This window comes from Lampetra fluviatilis, chromosome 16 (genome assembly GCF_964198595.1).
Source record: "Lampetra fluviatilis chromosome 16, kcLamFluv1.1, whole genome shotgun sequence".
In the NCBI taxonomy this organism is placed as follows: domain Eukaryota; kingdom Metazoa; phylum Chordata; class Hyperoartia; order Petromyzontiformes; family Petromyzontidae; genus Lampetra; species Lampetra fluviatilis.
The window spans coordinates 12,008,453-12,022,434 of record NC_136290.1 but is presented as its reverse complement, the minus strand read 5'-3'; the positions used below and the strand labels follow the sequence as shown (position 1 = coordinate 12,022,434).

Here is a 13,982-nt window from a genome sequence, read left to right as displayed (position 1 = left end):
GCGCGTTTGTCCCCCCACCTCTCCAGAATCATCACACGCGTGTTCCACCTATTGCACACGCAGACACTAAGACGCACATACACACACACACGCGCGCGCGTCTCCCACGCCACGAATTTCGCGTATCGGCGTAACTAAAGGCGTTCGCTCCTCTCCACACGTGGACCACGCGCGCGTGTTGCGCGCCGCCGACGATGCCGCTCGGAGTCGGGGGGGGGGGGCAGCGCGCCACCTGCGGCGTCCGGCATCGCTTCATCATCGCGCGCGCGTCCCACCACCACCACTACCACCACCACCCAACCACCCGCCGCACGCCACTCGCCGGCATTGCCAGCTTGACGCGCTGCCCTCCTGCGCACAACATCGCTGCTGTTGGCGCCTGTCGCCTGGCCGTGGCTTACTGGCAGAGAGCGGCTGAGTGTCTCGCTCACCGACTCACTTGCCGTCGCGTTACATTTGCCGAGCTGCGGACGATCGAACTGGGTAACGAGTGGACCTATTGCCGTGCCGCTGATCCAACTAATTTGGTGCAATGGTTGGCCAACCCAGCGAATGGCTGGCGGAATGAAATAATCACTGATTTGCTGATCATCCAACAGGCTCCGTGGTGGACTCCCTAACTTGCTGACTGGCAGATTAACCGATTGACTGGATGCCAGGTGGACTTACTGACGTGTTGAGCCATTGGCTTGGCGGATGGCAGACTGACTGAAAGATTTGCTGACATGCTGGCCATTTAAAGGGCCTTCTGACTTGTTAACTCACTCAACTATCCGAGTTGTAGAGGCGCGGCGTGGACCGGTTTGCTGACCCCAATCCCTGGACGATTGCCTAACTGACTGACTGACTGGCTAACTGACTGGCAGCCTGACTGGCTTGCTGACTGGCTTGCTTCTGGCGGGCTGCTTATCCCCTTTGCTTCCCCTGGGCGCTTCGTAGAGGAAGCTGAAGAGGAGCCAGAACCGGAGGAGGAGGAGGCGGAGGAGGAGGAGGAGGAGGTGGAGGAAGGTAACAACGGAGATCGTAATGGTGTCTATGAAGACCAAACCTAGCCCAGTCGTTTGCATGTCGAAGCGCACCAGCACGTGTGTGTGTACTGGTACTGGTACACACACACGTGTGTGTACATGTACGCACACATGTGCTGTGCATGTGCGCAGAATTTCGAAAACACTGTCGGTTCTCTATGGACGATTATATCTCAGTGCAATCTATCTGCAGATATACTTTCTCCATGCGACTCGCGATTCTCCCTTTAACGTTTGACTGGTTGATTGTAATCCACGAGCGCACACTGCTTCCTATGTTCCTACTCTGGATACCAAATGAATTCATTTTTTGTCGTTGTAAAAAAGATGAATATCTCTATTCGTTCCTCCTACCTTCCTTCGCGTTACGACGTTTCGTGTCAAATCCTCCTGCCCCTCTTCTACTCCTGCTGTCTGCATGTTGCTGCCTTTCCGTGTGCTCGGCTCGTCTCGCATCGCTGCAGTCTGAGTGGCACGGGCGGTGCAACTGCGCCGGTTCTTCCGCGAGCCCTAGGGGCCCCAGGCGCTGGGGTTATTTATTTATTTTTTTAAACAAGGGGGGGGGGGGGTGACATTGCAGAGGGCCCAAGCCAATCAGTGAGGTTTGTCACGTCAACCAAACGTGCCAATTAGTTACTACTTGAGTGCACCGGCGTGTTAAAGAGTACACCCACAATCGAGATTTGAAGCTTTCGTGACTGCAGGTATCCATACTCTCTGCTTCTTTCGGTAAAGTCACGTGGGTAGAAAATCAAATGAAATCACGACGTTTCGATTGCAACACAAGCAATCATCATCAGGTGCAAAAAACCACAGCAAGAAATATTTTTTTGTGGTTTTTTCACCTGATGATGATTGTGTTGCAATCGAAACAAGTATACACCCACAACGTTTGCAACTTGGGTCCTGTGATGTTTCGCTGGTGAGTACAACCAGCTTCATCAGGCGACTTGGCAGAATTAAACAAACCTTACCAATCGGCTGTGTCGGGTGGTGGTGGGTTAACGACACATTTATATCTGCGCGATCTAACCCATAAAACCTTTATTATGAATCCTATCGGTCGCGAAAGCCGACGTGTTAAAACTGGCCCATGCAAATCACACTTTTTTCGCCTGTGCCCTCTCTGATGCATCGTCGCCTGGGTTTTGGCCAAGCCGAGAGCCAGTTTTCCTTCGCGAACGAACGTCGTTCAAGAGGACGGCGAGAAGGCCGAGTTGATGGGGTGGTCGTGACCATAGCGGGCACAACGTGTCTGGCTATGAACTGGAGGGCATTGCGTGGACAGCTGCTGCTGCCGCTGTTGCCGCGTAGATTTGCCGCCAACCGCAGTTGTTGGATGTTCCGGCAAGAATGCGGTGGCTTAACTCTCATGTGCTTTCCGCCCCCCCCCTTTCCGCCCCCAGGGTTAATCCACGGCCATGCAGGCACAGCTGATTTATGCACTCGCCGCACACTCGCTCGCTCGCTCACGCACGCGAGTTAAATACAAAGATCCGAATTTAGCCGCGCAGAATGTGGAGGCGAATTGCTGGTAGCGAGCGCCTCTTAAGGCGTGCTCCGTACCCGACCGCCTTTGTCTCCCCCAGTGGTGATGTTTATACACCGCTCTAGGAACTCACTTGAGGTTGAGTCGACCTATGTGTGGGCCTGGGATGGGTTAACATTCAAAGTGGTTGGGAATCGAACCCAGGTCAACGGCTTCGAAAAGCAGTGCGCAAACCACTGCACCAGTGGTTTGCGCACCTCTTTAGGTGGCCAGCACCAGGCCCGGCCGCCTTTGTCTCCCTAGTGGCGATGCTGACACAATATACCAGGTGCTCATTTGATGCTAAGTCGACCTAGGGGAGGCCAAGGACACGGCTCAGATAATCATCGCCGGGTTCGTAGCGCGGCGCGCTCACCACTCGACTACCGTTGCCCACACCACAAACACTTGGAACAAAGCAGTGGGGGGGGGGAGGATCAGTGTCCCTGGACCAGACACGTGTCCCCGCAATGGGCACGTCCGTGCCGGTGGCGACGATCACGATGGTTTACAGCGCCTTGACCAGACTTCTCATTCCAGGAATGATGTACAAGGGTCGTCTGTGTTGCCCGTTGTTTTTCACTCACTACCCCATAGCAGTCGCCCTCACCACCACTGGGGGGTGGGTGTGTGTGTGTGAATCACGCTGACGCTTCTATGCTTGTTATCTTTTCGTTCTGTGTTCTGCTCCCGGCGATGTGCATTCGCTTCACACTGAACCCAGCCGAGGAAGAAGGTACGGTGCAGCAGTCGCAGCCTTCAATATCTCTTGCCTCTATTTAAAGCTTTCGTGACTGCAGGGATTCATCTTCTTGGTTATTTCGGTAAAGTCACGTAGAAGGGAAGTAATAAAATAATAAAATATTTTGTTTTAGGGAAGTAATAAAATAATAAAATATTTTGTTTTATTTTTATTATTTTATTACTTCCCTTCTACGTGACTTTACCGAAAGAACCAAGAAGATCTCTGCCCTCATGGTCACGCGCTGCGTCGCACTTTCCATTCACGTTGTTTCCGTATTCCGTATGTTCCCGTCCACCTTTCGATTTAAAGCTTTCGTGACTGCAGGGATTCGTCTTCTTGGTTCTTTCTGTAAAATCACGTAGAAGGGAAATAATAAAATAATAAAAATAAAACATAATAAAATACAATTCTCACGACGTTTCGACCGCAACGCAAGCAGCCGTCCTCAGGTGAAGAACAGGTCTGTCGGAAAGACAGCGTATTTTATTGTTTTATTTTCATTATTTTATTATTTCCCTTATACGTGATTTTACCGAAAGAACCAAGAAGATTAATTCCCGTCCACCGTACATGTTTTTCTCCAGAATTATCACTTAACAGTATTATTGTGCTATGGAGAAGGATCATTACCCGAAACGTCGCCTATTATCTATTTTTTTCTTTTTTTGAGGCCACCACCGGCTTTGCCATCACATAGGGCCTACCCAAACATATCGCTGTTGCTCTCATCCGATGTATCGTTTCAAATAGCAACACAACACAGCACCGTCGTGAAATTGCTCTTCATTGCGCTAACGGGTTGCCGTTTGCACGCTACGATAACGACCCTTGCCATTGCAGAAGCCGTTCCCTGACATTTTGTGTCTAACTGTGCTCGGCTCTGTTTGAATTCACATTCGTCCTCTTCTTGCAGCTGACCGCACACCACTCGCCGTTCGAAATCTGTTCCCCGATGTTTGCCGCCACCTGTTAAGCCCCTCCTCGCTCGTGATGAGAAAGCATTCTGTGCACGGCAGGCGCGCGCAAGGCGCAACACACGTGCACGATTGAGTACACAAACGCACCACGACACGTGCGCACAATGACAATAATCCCCCGTATAGCCCTAACGGACTGTTGGGGCAAGTGCTGTTAGCGAGTAGCACCTCTGAAGGCCGGTACGGCACACGAGGGGGTGGGTGGCCTGCAACCACGCCCGGCCGCCTTTGTCTCCCGAGTGGCAATATTTACATACTGCACCAGGCACTCATTTGAGGCTGAGTCGACCTAGGCGAGACCCAGGACCGGTTCAGATAATCGTCCCTGGTGTCGGTGGGCGTGAGTGACAATCGAACTGGATTCGCCGGGTTCGTAGCGCAGCGCGCTAACTGCTGCACTACCGCTCCCCACACGTTAACGCACAAACGCACACACACACACACATGCAGGCGCACACACACACACACACACGTGTACATTGACAAGATCTATACTCTTCCAGACACCAGGACCACACGCCTGGATGGGCACGCACACGGGCACACACACACACAACTAAAACCTCAAACAGTGCTGTTTTTTTCTTACCTAGGTGACCCCTCATATAACAAACACGCGCGTACACATACACATGTGTGCACACACGTGTGTCACGAGCACGCATGTGCACACACGCGCGCACATATGTACGAACGTAAACGTAAAGGCGAACGCACACGCGTACACACGCACGTACAAATGTGTACCTGCTGTTCCAAATGAAATCGCTGCTCATCCGCACGCCAAGATCAGAGAGGTAATTAATGTCACCATCACTGCATACTCGTTACTATTTATCCTCGTTATTAACAAATGTTCATTTTTATTTTCCCCTCCATGATCGTGGGTGCCACTCAACTTCCGTCGTCGCCGATGCAGGTACGTACAGCGATGCCTCCACGTGTTCCAACAATTTCACGACTCATTCACCACCACCACCACCACCTAGGAGATGTTAACTACCTCGGACAAAAACACTTACAGAGAACCTCTCATTGGTCTCGGTAGAGACAGCATGCTATGTTTTTCTCGATCTGTATTCCGTTGAAGTGGTCAGTGTCAATGTGATGTCTGCTAAACTGAGCAAGCGGTGCTCATGTCCTGTTTTTTCAGCTTTTCGCAAGTGGTGGAAATTCCACATTAGTTCGGCGGGGATTATTGGGTAATCTACATAATGGATGCACTGTCAAATGTAACTTGCATTGACACTTCTTAGGCACTGACTGCCGATTGCTACACAACTCCAACTGCTTGGCTTTTAGAGGGCATTTCCGGGTTGTTACCGCGCGCTGTTCGGAACGATGTCCGACGTTTCGCTCTTACGTGCCGTTCGCTCGTCGTGGGAGCTTCGTCGTTTCAGTCCCTGAAGCTCCCGACGAAGCGAACCCGTAAACGTCGGACCTAACGCCGACACACCTCGCCCTCGAACCCGAAACAGCATCGGAAGATCTCCGACTCAGATACCTCCCACGGCGTATCTCGCGCGAATAACTCCCTCCTCACCTCCTCCCGTCCCTTTCCCTCTGTTCTCCGTGTGTTCTTCTCCACTTGCCCCCGGGGTACACAATCCTTATCGCAACATTTCCCCCCTGTCCGCGCAGCTCCCGCAGGTAACGGAAAGCTTGCGACGCATTTTTGGTTGTTTGGCTCGTGCGTGCGTGCGAGTCAAAAATCAAAACTTCGCTGCCGTTTAAAGCCACAGTGGCTCACGACGAAGGAATCTTCGTCTGGGTCGCTCCCCATAGCTTGGGTTTACACTTCGTTTAGTTGTGTTGTTGTTGTTGTTGTTTTAACCGAGTTCTTGTTTGTCTGCGCACTGGAATCTGCTGTATTGTTGTCACACGGTTCTGATGAGGCAAAATATAAATTTGTGAAGCGATTACAACTCAAGTCCTGTTTCCGGGCCCTCCGGCTTCCTCCCGCACGCATAGCCCACTCCTTACAAAACTAAACATAAAGAATTTTCCAAACATCCCGATGATGGCAATAACACTCGCAATGGCATTGCAGCCGATAGCATCACTTGCGCGTCGTCCAGCGACGTGTAATTAAGGCTCGGGGAGCCCCCTAATGGCAGCTTGTCCCTCTAGCAGGATGTTCCATTGCTATAACCGCTTGCTCAACACGAGCTATGAATACTTTGACGCTTTGCATTGCCTTTGTTGCTGTCCGCCTGTTGGCGTTCTCTCGTCTCACACTGTTGGCGAGACAACGTCATACAGAAGGTTGTCACTGGTGCAGGCCAATCAGTTTCAAGGACAATGCGTTTATTATTAGACCAGCCATCATAGAGGTTTGTTTGGGGGGGGGTTAGATCGCGTAAATATGTAAATTGTGTGTCATTAAACACGCCACCACCCGACACAGCCAATTAGTAAGGGGTTGTCACGTCAACAGAACATGCCAATGTGTTACTCGTACACCACACCGGTGTATTGGAGAGCAAAGCCACAACATTTAGAATAGGTTTACGTGACAAACCTTACTAATTGGCTGTGTCGGGTGGTGGCTGGTTTAATGACGCATTTATATTTTTACGCCATCTAATCCAAAAAAAAACTCTATTATGGATGATTTTGGTCGCGAAAGCCTAAGTGTTAAACCAGAATTATCAGATCATGTTTGTTTGCATGTTTTGCCACAAGTATGTGTGGTTAATGCAGACTTCATGCCTTCTAATAGGTTATCTATTTGGTGTTTGAACATCTTAACACCACCTGTTTTATCTCCAGAAAGGGATGAAGCCTATTCTTATGTTTTCCCCATCATTTTGATACAAGGCAAAACAAGGTCCCATAGATACATTCTTGAGACTCGGCGAAATCAGCAGATTACAATGTGTGGCTGTCGATGTGTTGTGAGAATTGCTTGTTTTATTGTTGAGAGATTTGTAAAGATGCGTCATCTTTACAAGAGGCGTGGAAGAGTTTCCACTTGGAATTTTGAGTGACAGCTACTGGGGTCATCCCCTTGTCTCTGTGAGCGTTTGAGTGAGTGTGTTTATGTTTTTGAATGTTCTTCAGCCTGTGCAGGCTCAAGAATGATCGATGCGATGACTGTTTCCATGGGCAACTTTGAATTTTCTTTATCGACTGATTAATGAAAACGAAAAGGCCTTCAATACGGAGATTAAATGTGGGCAAGGCCGATTTTGGAAGTAAACATTAGTTGTCCGATGATGGAAAAAATACACCATTTGTCCGAGTCAATTCGGAGAAATAGCCAAGCAAAATGTTCTCTGGAAACGGGAGAACACTCGAATGATTGAGCTGAACGCAGATTGTCGCAGAGACAATCTCACATGTGTTACGGGATGTGCAATGCAATTCCAGTTTTCAAGAATGAGTGAATATGGCAAAAGGAGCAAGTGTCTATTCTATAACGTGAAACGAAAATAGATGTGTTGAGAGAGAAGGCTCCCTTTATGGATCAGCTATCTCAGCTTGTGTCGATGAGATCACCACTCTACACATGCAATAGAAATACGAGGAAGCACTCGGTCTCGAATTGGACGCACATTGGAACCGATCGGGAATGTAACCATCCCACAAGCGGCATCCTGTAATTACCGACAGAGTCATTGGATCCTCTTACGACCTCCCAAACGAGAGCAACCTCCGCGTCTAATGGCTTGCACGCAGTGCTCCCGAGACTTTCTGCTTGCCCTTGCCCTAAACCCGTGTTTGTTACATCTTGGGCTGAAGGCGGTGGCGGCCGCGGCGCTGTCGGATTGAGTCGGGGGAGAGCGATGGCCAGGGTGGGAGGGGAGTCCAATTTGCGGCGTAGACGACACGGTGCCTCGCAGGGCCCTCCGCCTGGTCTGAGACAGGGACGCCCGGTGGAGACGGGTGGGCAGGTCGACCGGCGGCACCTGTGCGCGCTACTCACCTGCGAAAATCGCCAATGGGTCGCGCCGTCGGAATGTATACGAGAAGCCCCCTCGCCACGGCCGGTGGACCCTTATTCATTCCGCTCGTCTAGAGCAGCGTCCCAACATAAACAAAACGAGATGGCACCCCTCTCCCCACCAGGTGTAATGCCTACTGAGCTATACAGCTCTTTTCCAGAATATTCTTAGGTTTTTTCGGTAAAGTCGCGTAGGTAAAAATGTAAAATTAAAATTAATAAAAGTAAAATACAAAATAAAATAAAAATCACGACGTTTCGGAGGCAACACAAGCTTCCGTCTTCAGGTGGAACCGTCACAGCACGATTGTTGTATCAAGTGGCTTCTTTTCCAGAAGCCACTTGGATATCACAAATGATAGCTCAACGAAGCGGCTTACCATGTTGACATTTATAGCAGCCAAATGCTCGAAAGCCATGATTATAAATGTGGTGGGGAAAAACCGGGGGACCCGGATAAAAATCCACGCGACCACGGGGAGAGAGAGAGAGAGACGTGCAAACTCCAAATATACAGCGGGCGTCAGGGATCGAACCCACGACCTCCTGCGTACCAGGCGAGGTAGTTAACATCTTCTAGCCACCGTGGCGCCCCATTCCACGAGCAAAATCCCGCAACTCAATCCGCCGCCGGCTCAAATTTCACTTCCATCCGAGTGGTTGGCATCGCACCGAGCGGCTGGGGACCTGAACAGCGCAACAATCAGTCCACCGGACGTCAGTTGGCTCCCTCTGTCCCCTGTTGCTGCCCTCATTCGTTCTACGTAGCGGAGGAATGGGGAAACCTTTTAACTTCCTGAGGACCTTTCACTTTAGTCGGCAACCACACGTTTACACGCACCTCGGCATTATCCGATGATGATAATAATAAGAAGAACGCTTGTCGAACTATTTTAAAGTAGCCAGGGACACGGGTTACTTGAGTGCGATAAAATTCTAACCTCTGTTGTTGCCAGGTTGGCAGTAAAGTATTGCCCTCTAGAACCCGATTGGTACAGCTATGATACTTGCTGCGAGTGGCTAAATCTCAGTTTAACACGTAGTAGGACTTTCTCGATCAATATTATTCACGAGAGTTTTTGTTGTTGGGTTAAATCGCGTAAATATAAACGCATCGTGAAACCCGCCACCACCCCGACACAGCCAATTAGTAGGGGGTTGTCACGTCAACAAAACGTGCCAATTCGTTATCAGTGCAGCACACCGGTGTGTCGGAGAGTAAACCCACAACGTTAACAATTCGAGGACCTTCTTCTTGGTTCTTTCGGTAAAGTCACGTAGAATGGAAATAATAAAATAATAAAAATTAAACATAATAAAATAATTCTCGTGACGTTTCGGCCACAACGCAAGCAGCCGTCCTCAGGTGAAGAACAGGTCTGTCAGAAAGACAGCGTCGTGAGAATTATTTTATTATGTTTTATTTGTATTATTTTATTATTTCCATTCTACGTGACTTTACCGAAAGAACCAAGAAGATGAATCCCTGCAGTCACGAAAGCTTTAAATCGAATTCGAGGACCTTGACGATTCGCCGGTACCGTTTCAAAAGTGGAAGGTTGCCGCGTGGCTGCGAAAACGAAAGTCGCGGGCCGCGTTCGCCCCCCCACCCCCCACACACACTGCTGGCTGATCGCCGCGCGATCTGTTACGCCGTTGGAAACAAAACATAAACGAATGACACGACCCCCTGGAATAATGTAACGCAACCTAAGAGTGCACAAGTTGTCTGCGGTTGCAGTTGAGGAGGCGGCAGGGTGGGGGGGACGTGGGACGCGATACACAAGTGCCATTTTTAATTATTGACCGTGAGCGAAATTTAATTCAACCGGTGGCGACTGAGGCCCCCCTTGGGTGCCACACCCAGTTATTTTAGGTGGGGGGGGGGGGGCTCACGGTGGCGAGAGCTCTGTGAAGGAGCCCTCTTTAGGAGCCGAGCAGAGAAAGTTCCACGCGTCATATTCTGTTGTTTATTCGCTTGATGCGGGATGGCCTCGACTGGGTGCCGCCATAGGAGTGTGGAATCGTTCTCAGGCGTCGCTCAGGCTTTGACACGTGCTGTGTGTTCTCTGAGCCGGCCGGTCGACGGCCGGGCACAAAGCCGAGCGCTCGTTCATGGAATTCGACACATTCTCGTCAAAAGCACCGCTCAAAGACGGGGACGAGTAAATACTGGGTGCTTCAAAACATGTAACACTTCTGAGGATTTGCAACAATGCCACATATTGCAATACGCAATATGTGACTTTCTAAAGCTATTAACATACATTTGTTATCACGTTACAGTCTATTATCCAATATTTTTTTCTATTAAAAACGATAGTCCCATTATGAGTGTTAAAAAAATAATGGAATCACCCTGTCTATGTAAGAGGCGACGTGTTGCCGATGGCGAACGTGTTGATTCTTGTTATTTGCGCTCAAGCACAGCTGCTCATGGGGTGAATTTAATTGATCCGGTTTCTCCTGCTTAAACGAGTAACTAAATAACAAATAAATGAGCAACTCAACAGCAAGTAAGAATACACTGGGCTGGCAACGAGCGTTGCTCGAAAGAACACGTTGACACTGGCAGGCTTAAAATAGCGTCGTGGAAAGGTCCTCATTAATGAATAAGTAAAACATATTTTGGAAAAGAGATTGAAGAAAATGAAGCAGGTGGCAGCCCCACCCCGAGGTGCTCAGCGATGGTTCAATCCACGGAGCAGTCCACCCCCCCCACCCCGCGCCCCCCCCCGCCCCCCACCCAATGTGTGTGTGGGGGGGGGGTGCTGGAGAAAGGTATCTGTTGAGCTTGCGATGTTACAACGAAGCCGTGGATCACTGGCGTTGAACAACAGCGTGTGTATTAATCAAGCTCTGCTGTTGACTTTCACATGTATATTCAGATCATGGCGATTCACGTTCATCAGTTATCATCATCGGCCACGATCTATACACTACTGGATGAAAGTTTATCCAAGCCGTTGCCATCCCGAAGGGTCTCTTAATGTGGCAATCTTCCTGTTGCACACCAGCCGACTGCATCGCTCCATCCACACGACGGTCGTTTGCTGTCCCGCATCTTCCCTTCTTTGGCTTGCGTGGTGATGAGAAAGAAAAAAAATTACCCATTAAATTATGACGGCTGCAGCCGGAGGACCTCATCCAGTAGTGGATTGATCATGTCTGACAGTGTTGGATGATGGCGATGATGATTATGATGATGAGAGACACACGTGCCTACGTGCGTCGCCGCATGTGCTTTTGTGCACGTGGCGCTGATGGACCATGTTGCTTTGCGTTCTCCTGTCAACCTCCCTCCTCACCCTCCACCATGCTCATGGCTGCTCCACCATGACCACCAACAATCGACCACCACCACCAACCAACCAACAACATCAAACCCACACTTAGGAGAGGAAGGTACAAGAGTGGTGTAACGCTTGACTGCGCGTGCGAGACGTTGCTTTACCCCGGTGATCTCACTGTGTAACAAAATATGTTTTTTATTCCTGGGTAGTAAGTGTTATTTTCTAATTGCTTATGCCTCAAAAGTACATAAAATGGCTATTATTCCCCACAAACTTTGCTTTTGTGACCAGGACAGTGATATTTTGAAATCGACCTATTTTCAATGAGAAAACGTGGTGTGTATTTGTATCATTCCTTCACATCAAGTCCTGGTCACAAAAACAAAGTTTGTGGGGAATAATATCAATTTTCTATACTTTTTAGGCATAGGCAATTACAAAATAGCACTTACTACCCAGGAACAAAAATCGTGTTACAGAGTGATTGCAAGGCCCGCGGGCCACTGGCTGCTCCTGGTCGCCTTTAGTGCGACCTCCGACAATACGCAACATGTGAAAACGATGCTTCACGCTGTACACGGCAGTGCAGAGAATCTGACCGAATCGAGTTGCATCGAAACCAGCATCTTTATTTAGACTTGAGGAATCCGATGAGCTTCGAATATTTTTTTGGTCGCAATTTGTCTTTGCGCAATAAGAGCCCTTATACCCCGACTCAATGTGCATGTTTACGCAAATCGAACAAAAACAAAACTAAACCTATGACCAAATGACCCCGGAGTCTGCCCGGTCTTGTCAGACGCTAAGCAGGCTTCAGCCTGGCCAGCACTCGTGTAGGCTGCTGTGGGGATAGGTTGTCAGCAGAGGGCAGTGTAGCAAAGTCCACACTTGTTGCCCTGCGCGATGCTTCAACGGCTATGCTCTCTTACGCCTTACACCAATGACCAACGTGAAGTATGGTCAAATAACCCCCACGACCGTGCACGGCGTGTGTATGGGGGGGGGGGGGCATCCAGCAGTGGATAGACAACGGATCTGTGCGTGCACTTGTGTACTTACACGAGTTAACACACGGGGCCAACGCGTACGTTGAATATACTATGGATGACTGGATTTCAGATGTGCAGGTGTAAATGACACGATATGAATGGGGTCCCTCCACAGTACAACTTCTCCCTTCTTCAGTCGCCAGGCACGCGGTGCAATTGCACTGCCTACACGCTCGGAAGCCGTCCATAAATGACGTCACGCACCTAGGGGGGGGCGGGGGGGGGGTCAGACATTTGTGACGATGTGTGACGAGGGGGGGGGGGTTTGAGAAATGTGACGTCACATCAAAATGCGCTACTTTAAATAAATGTAGATAACACGTTATACTTAATTAAATATAATTTTAATACATGTTTAATCCTACATCAGAGTGCAGCGCCACATTAAATACGCACTACAATGATAATAGTTTAAAGCGATTCGAAGCATATTTTATTTTCAAAATGGAAATATGGTTTTGGGGGGGGAGGGCAGAGCTTTGTGACGTCATATTTGAGGGGGGGGTCTGACTTATGACGCCGTGTGACGAGGGGGGGGGGTAAAAAATCGTCCAAAATCGCGTGACGTCATTTATGGACGGCCCCTCGATAGCTATGCCGCTGTTGCCTAGCAGCAGCCCTTGCTGGAAATTGCAATCTAATGTTTCATGTTTTCTCTCAATCTCTTGCACCCTCCCTGGCTGGCAAAAGGAAAGCCCAAGCAAAAGTAAGTTGAAGTAATATTATTGCATACGGTTGTATCACGCGGTCTTATCGCATGTGCCTTTTGAGCAAATTTACCGACGGCAAAATCACCATAAATGCGCCTGATCTCGTCGTATTTCGCTAAGCAAGAGCTCGGTCATTGCTGGAATGGGTGACCACTGCCAGGGCTAGCCAGGTGCTCTAGACACGGGGCTGTGACATGGCCAGGAGATGGCAGTGTTGAGTGTAACCACCCTCGTATGCGTGGTGGGTTTTCTCCGGGTTCTCCGGTTTTTTTCCCGACTGCCAAATACTCGTTCATGGAATTTGCCATAAGTTCCAATACGAGACCCTCCCACAAAACAGGCTTGAGACCCAGTGAGGCTTTCCTGGGTAAATTATTGGCATTATTATAATGATGGTGTTTATCTTATGACACTCTGCAAACACTTGAACCGCACCCAACAGACATGATCGATATGAACTCAATGATCGATAGGAATTTACCAGGTTCATGTGAATACCATACAGATGTACTTTCTGCCATTTAGTTGACTTTTCAACCCGCATACGCAGGGTCCGATAAGTAAGATTGTTTTCCTGCTCGGGGTATTTGAGGGTGAGTGCTCAAGTCTGGCATTGAACATCGTAAATCCCAAGTTGATCTTTTTCAGAATGATTATGGCGTGGCTTCTGTGGGTGTCGGTGGACGCTGGGGTTTATCGTGAACAT

General features: G+C 49.3%; 1 protein-coding gene across 2 annotated transcripts in view; it reads left to right on the top strand.

The window, feature by feature from the left end:
* Positions 1 to 862: 862 nt before the first annotated feature.
* LOC144936546 (troponin T, fast skeletal muscle isoforms-like) overlaps positions 863 to 13,982 on the top strand; it is a 23,899-nt gene continuing 10,779 nt past the window's right edge. For both annotated transcript variants that reach the window (XM_078863736.1, XM_078863737.1), the window contains exons 1-2: positions 863 to 955; positions 13,255 to 13,272. The gene's annotated coding sequence lies outside the window, so the exon portion shown is untranslated. The remainder of the gene's footprint in view (positions 956 to 13,254; positions 13,273 to 13,982) is intronic.